This window comes from Galeopterus variegatus, unplaced genomic scaffold (genome assembly GCF_000696425.1).
Source record: "Galeopterus variegatus unplaced genomic scaffold, G_variegatus-3.0.2 Scaffold5025, whole genome shotgun sequence".
NCBI lineage: Eukaryota > Metazoa > Chordata > Mammalia > Dermoptera > Cynocephalidae > Galeopterus > Galeopterus variegatus.
Window position 1 is genome coordinate 138,026 of NW_007731136.1, and position 7,679 is coordinate 145,704.

A 7,679-nucleotide genomic window follows, 5' to 3' on the forward strand; every position below is an offset into this window, starting at 1 on the left:
CATGTCATTAAGTGAACACATAAACAGATTTCTCAAAATATCATTTTGAAATATTAACTTTGTAATACTTAATTTTAATATATAATAAAAGTCATTACTCAGAAAAAATATAGAGCAAAATCTTTTGTAGCTCTTCTCAAATACACACAATAATAACAACCAAACACATGTAATTAGAGTAATCCTATGTAAAGTTTCTTTTTTTTTTTTTCGTTAAATTTTTATTTTGTCAATATACACTGTATATGATTATTATGGCCCATCACCGACACCTCCCTCCCTCCTCCCTCTATGTAAAGTTTCTAAAATGGGTTAATTTAAAATTCACATTGAAAGGGAATAATAGCACTATATTGAGAAAATAGAGGAAAATATTACTATTACAAACACAAAGAAATGTTGGATAAACTTTAATAAATATAAATATTTCTTGAATCTGTAGCTGAAAGCACTGCAAAGTTGTGAATAAAGGTGTCAAAAATAAAAGATTCAATTAAAAGTAGAGCAATCGTCTATGAAATGACTGTGGATGCTCAGGAGAGCATAGACCTGTGGATGGGAGTGGAAGGTTACAGATCCCAGAGGCTTATGTTTCGAGTCTCAGGATCAGTGTGGTGAGAACATTTAGAATGACACAATAGCATAAAGTCAGAACTGTCAAGTTGTTGCACAACCACTGAAAGTATAAATCTGAAAATTATGCCTTTTTCCACTGAGATTACAGATTTTTTTTTCTATAAAGTATTAACTGGGCTTACAGAACTATGAGTCAAGGGAAAATCATTCCCAAGTGTACTTGATAGCCTGTGACTACAAATTAAGCATTTACAAAAGCTCATTAAGCTTTTACAATCCAAATCGTCTTATAGAAATCTAAATTATTAAATATAAAAAACTGAAAAAGTCACACAAATATAATTGCTTAGAAATTAAGGTACTCAAGTCAAATTAGCTAATTCCTACCTAGAAAGCAATGAAATGCAGACATGTCATTGCAAATTATTTTGAGTACTGAAAAAAAACTAGCCAGAAGGAATTCTGTTATCTTAAATTTATTCATTATTTTTAAAATGTAAACTAGACCAAGAGGAACTTTTGCTTGTCCTAATAAATGTGAAAAATAAAAAATAAACAAAAGTGAAGTGTAACTTATACTAATAGTAGAAAATTAAATCTATTAAACACATTTAAAAAAATTCAAAAGCCATCTCTTTGAGAAGTCTAATAGCATAGCTATACCCCACTCCAATTGATGTAAATGAGTAAAAATAGAAATGTTTAATATTTTATTGGAAGATCTTGGACATGCAATAATATAAAAAAACAAAGCAATTGGGATAAATATAGGAAAGAATACATGAAACTATTGCGTTTGAGTGACTACGAAGTCTTATTTTATTCACATTTTGCTTGTCTCAAGTGGAGATATGTCATACAATGGATGGCATCTACCATCGTTCATACTTTAATTGGGAACATTTTCTTTTCCTTAAGGGTACATAAAAATAATTGCATGTCTTAAATAATTGGTATCTTAAAATTAATGAAATTTGACATATATTTTTTACCCTGAGGACATTCTTACATATCCAGAAAACTCAAGAAATTCTAATAAATAACTGAGGGAATTATCAGAGAATTTGGTGTTCTGGCTATAAAAATAGAAAATATTTAAAAATTAATACACTGTAATAGCAATAAGCACAATAAAATCAATGAGAAAATATTATTTCAGTCATAATAATTACAGAAATTGTCAAGAAAATAAATTTAACATAAAAGTACAATGTATATATAAAAAATACATAAAATATTTTAAAAGAATATAAAATATAACTTGAATAAAGAAAGGCAATCGATATTCTTGGATGAGATATTTTAATATTAGTGTGTGCATGTTTGTGTGTATGCATAGATTATTTATACATTTTAGAAATATTTATTTGCTGATTTAGTTGTATACAGTCAATGAATATGTAGAATATTAAAGAAAGACAAATTTTAATGCAGGTTATCTGCAGCAGGAAATAAATGATGCAAACAAAGAAAAGAAAGGGTAGAAGGAAACAAAGAAAAATCCCAAAATAAAACATTGATCATTTGATCCCGCTCTCAACTAAGTAAGAGAAAATATTTTAAAACATATCAACAGAAAAGATACATGGCCATAGACATTTTATTTTTTAATTTTATAACCTTGTTTGTTTTTTAATAATATATAACTGAATTACATTAATTTTCTTACCACTTCTGTAAACTACCTTCCATTGAGTCCTACGCAAGTCATTTTTGTATCTTTAGTTTTCAAACCAATGTCTGATGGTTTTTCATGTCATTAAGTGAACACATAAACAGATTTCTCAAAATATCATTTTGAAATGATATTAACTTTGTAATACTTAATTTTAATATATAATAACACATATATGCAGGTTTGAAGATATGTGTATATATATATGGATGTAAATAAGGAAACTTTTTTAATGGATTTTTATCTATAGAATAAGAATGTCAAAAGATTGTTGCCAAGTTCACATATATGCAGGTTTGAAGATATGTGTATATATATATGGATGTAAATAAGGAAACTTTTTAAATGGATTTTTATCTATAGAATAAGAATGTCAAAAGATTGTTGCCAAGTTAAAAAAAAACCGAGTCTATTTTGTTAATAATGACACTAGATCAGTAAACAAATAAAAAATGCAAAAGAAAACATCTATGAATGTGTACATGTTTTTATGAGGAGAGACATCGATGTGAAAATATACATGCCAATCTGTTAATATTGATTACATCAGTGGAAGAAAATTTGAGAGAGATGATTCTCTTTACATGTGAATATTACTTTATTAAATTATTTCACTCATTACAACCAAGACAAATGTTTAAATATACATGTATTTGAAAGGATGAAGAATTAATTGTAGAATTGTTTATAATACCACAAATAAGCTACATTAAGGTTTTACTCAACAGAAATATGTATACACAATATATTCATTTTATACAATAGTGCTGAGAACTTAAAGGGAATAAAAATTTTATTTTTAAAAAACTCAATATTTTCCAATTGGCCACAAACACGTCTCTTATTTGTTGCTTTACTTTATAACTCATACTACAACATAGAAAAAACCAAAAAAGAATTGAACTCCTAATCTTTTAAAATTAGAAGTACAATTAAAAATCAATATAATGACTCAGTTCATTAAATCCCTCCAATAGTGAACAGTTCATTTATTTTTCCTATATTTTCCCAGTGAACTTATGCAAATACATGTGTTTGATATGTTTCAAAGCATTGCAGTTAATATCCTTATTGATGCTAAAAACGTTCAGGTTCTATTCTCCAAAACCTCGGGAATATGTTGCCTCACATGTCAAAGGGACTTTACAGATATGATTACATTAAGGATTTTGAAGGTGGGGAGATTATCCTAGGTTATCAAGGTAGGCCCAAATCAATCACAAGAGTCTTTGTAAGGGAAATAGGTAGTCGGGAGCATAAGAGAAGGAGAGGCAAAAACCGATGCAGAGATCATATTGAAGCAGGGCCAGAGAACGCTGGCAGCCCCTAGAAGTTAGACAGGCATGGCAATGGATCCTCCCCCGACAGCCTACAGAAGAGCACAGCCCTGCTGACCCATTTTAGACTTCTTATCTCCAAAACTAAAAAGAAATAAAAAAAACAAAAGCAACATGAAGCTAATACAACAACACTTCCTTCACCTAAGCTCGAATCAACCATTTCTCCAAGGAAACTGATTGGGTTTTTGGTTATTGTTGTTGGGTTTTTTTTGGCAGCTGGCCAGTATGGGGATCAGAACCCTTGACCTTGGTGTTATCAACCACGCTCTCTAACCAACTGAGTTAACAAGCCATCTTTTTAATTTTTTTTCCTGGTTTCTTTTAGTTAGAAATAGTATTTAGTAACCATGGTATATATACTTGTTTTTTATTGCTATTGAATTTAACCATTGTTTCTAGCCCTTTTCAAAGGACAAAGCTAGGAAATGTAGGGTTTGTTTTTTGGGTTTTTTTTAATTCCCTTTTTTTTAAAAAAATAAAAAACCCTTTTTTTTAAAAAAATAAAAAACCCTTTTTTTTAAAAAAATAAAAAACCCTTTTTTTTAAAAAAATAAAAAACCCTTTTTTTTAAAAAAATAAAAAACCCTTTTTTTTAAAAAAATAAAAAACCCTTTTTTTTAAAAAAATAAAAAACCCTTTTTTTTTTTTTTTTTTTTTTTTTTTTTTTTTCTGACCAGTAAGGAGATCACAATCCTCGGCATGGTGTAGGCTGCACCATGCTCAGCCAGTGAGTGCACCGGCCATCCCTATACAGGATCTTAACCCGCGGTCCTTGGTGCTACCAGCGCCACACTCTCCCAAGTTAGCCACGGAGTCAGCCCAAAAGACCATTTCTTAGAGCAGTTTTAGATTTACAAAAAAACTGAACAGAAATTAGAGTTCCCATATACTCCCTGTCCCTCCTTCTAAAGTTGCATTGGTGTGGTGCACTTGTTAAAACTGGTGAATCAATATTGATGCATTATTAATAACGAAGTCCATGGTTTACTCTGTACAGTTCTATAGGTTTTTACAAATGCAAAATTTCATGTCTCTGCCATAACAGTATCACACATATTATTTTCATAGCCCTAAAAATTTCACTCTGCTATACCTAATCATTCCTCTTCCCATCCTCCCAACTCCAGGCAACCAACTTTTTATGGTTTCTATAGTTTTATCTTTTTTAGAATGTCATATAATTGGAATGATACAGTATGAACCATTTTCAGACTGGTTTCTTTCACTCAGCAATATGCATTTAAGTTTCCTCCATGACCTTTTTTGATTTTCATTCCATTATATGAATGCATCATAGTTTGTTTATTCATTCACCTAGTGTATCCCTTCATCACCTTCCACACAATTACTGTTTTTAGAGTCCATGCCATCATACCCCTGACAAAAATCTTTCATAAATTGGAGAAGAACAATGTTGCACAGTACATAAAAATATTATTGTACTAATAAAGTCTTGCCACACACACAACAAGACCTCAACAGGCAAAAGAGTCGTTCCTGCTACCCAAGAAGTCCCAGCAGAACTGTCCTTGTTCACACAAGGCACAACAGTTAATTGGCATAAATCATAGGCCTAAATGTAAAAACTAAAAAAATTAAGCTTTTGAAATAATATATGGTATTCTTTAATGATCATGAGGTGAAAAAAAATTCCTAAGACTAAACTGCATTAACCATAGAAGAAAACATTGACACAATGTGTACTTTACTAAAACTAACTTATAAACAATTATATTATGAAGAAAGTGAATAGGTAAATTTCAGCAACATATTATATATAGAATATATAAAGAACTTCTACAATTCAATAAGAAGTAATAAGGAAAAGTAAAAGAAACCCAATTTTAAAAAGTACAAAATACTTGAATAAGCACTTCCCAAAGTGAATATGGCCAATGAGCATATGCAAAGATTCACAACATCATTACTCATCAAGGAATGTGAATTAAAGTTACAGTGAGAAACAACTACACATTCAACAGAGTTAACAATTTTTTTTAATGACCATCTCAGGTTGGTGAGGAAGTGAAGCAACTCCATCTCTGATAAACTGCTGATAGAGGATAAATTGGCTTAACTACATTTTGGCCATACTATGAATGTTAAATATATGCCTATGATATGATTCCAAATTTCCACTTCTACGGTTTATTCCAAGAAAAAAACCATGCATGTATATTCACAAAACCTCATGTACAAGAATGTTCTCAACAACATTATTTAATTGCCAAACAAAAATGAAAACAAGGAAAGTAGCATCATCATTAGAATAAATGAAAACATATGTTATGTAATGGAAAGCTATGTGGCAATTAAAAAGAATACACTAGTTATGAACAAAAAGCTGTGGATAAATCTCAAAGACATTAATTTGAATTAAATAATCTAGACAATTAAGAGTACATACTGTAGGATTCCATTTATATAGGTAAAAAAAAGGCAAAAATAATTGGTAATAGAAGTAAAATTAGTACTTATTTCTGTGGAGGGTGGCACTTAAAAAAAGAGAATAGCAAAATGTTTTAAGTGATAAAAATGCTCTCTATCTTCATTTAGATCATAATTATACCAACATATTCACCTATAAACTTCATTAAGAATTATAATTATGATTTGTTTGATTTCTCTAAACTTTATGTAAATATAAAACAAAAACTGGAAAAAAAATTCTACTTGCAATCTCCTAAAATTAAGGAATACTTTAAAATACTTATAATTGTTATGGAGAAAATATGCAGTTATTATCTACTTATTAAAACTAAAAAATAACATAATTTGACCCAAAAATAGACTTCTGGCAATCATTCTAGCAAGTGTGAAATTTTTTTTTAGTAAAATGCCCTATTCTCATATTTTTACGTATGATAATGGAAGTAAATCTAAATTTGCTTTAGTCCTCACTCAGTTATACATTGGTAACATATTTCAAGAGCAGTTTTAGTACTGGTAGAAAATTTTCTTTTCTTTTTCCCTGTGGGCCTTAACTCATGAGGTGGAAAATTTTAAAGTACATGAATTTATAGTAAACTGATTTTAAAATTTGATAGAATATTGAGATATTGAAAATAGATTAATTACAATAAATTATTCATGTGTATAATTTCATGTATATTAATTTAGAATATATTTAGAAGATTTAAAACATTTGATGCTATATATCCAACTATATAGATGATGCTATTAATGTTTATTTTTAAATAGTACTTATAAATATATTGATATGTTTATAGAAAAAGTCCGAAAGTGTATACACTGTAATGCATGCGGCATGGATTATGTGTTTTTACATATTTTCCTATTTTGCTTGTCTAATTAAAATTTCCAAAATATGACAAGTAATTCGTGTAACAAACAAATAAATGTGGTTTCTTTATGATCCTCCCATACACTGGATCTCGGTTTATGTGTTGTGACATTGAAAAGAATCTAAAGTTGTTTTTTATGTTAAAATCAGATTCTTCTGTTGTCCTACTGGCCTTTATCTGCTGCTGCATCCTCCCTGTCTCCAAGGACACTGTCTCCAGAGAAACCATAATTAGCATACTTTTCTTAACTGCAAATTTTATTACTCAGAAGATTCCATACTGACTTTGTTTGTGGGTCACTAGGGACTCTGTTTATTCATTTAGTTGTATTTTTATCAAATAAAGCAAATGTTAAGCTGGATATAGCAAATGTGCTTTCTGCCCTGAGACGTCAGAGTAGCAACTATTCTGAAACTGGAGAAAATTCTTGATGTTCCACAGCCTTTACATTATAATGTATTTTTGAGGGAGTTATCATAATGCAACACGACAATCCAAGTATTTGGTTAAAGATGGATACTTCGGAAAGGTCTGTGCATCCTAGGGTTGTCATGAATGTGACAGTAGATTCATAAGCAAAGGGGACCAGAAGTTTATAAAAAAATCTTCATATTAATTACCGCTTTCAATTTAGGAGTTTTAAGACTTTCTGCATTTCAATAGAAACTATGATTGACAGTCATAATAGTAAGTGACATAAAGTTTCTCCTTTTATTTATATTTACTTTTGTGTGATCTGAGATTTATTATGCTCTGGGAAAAAAAGCATGATTTACCTAAGCT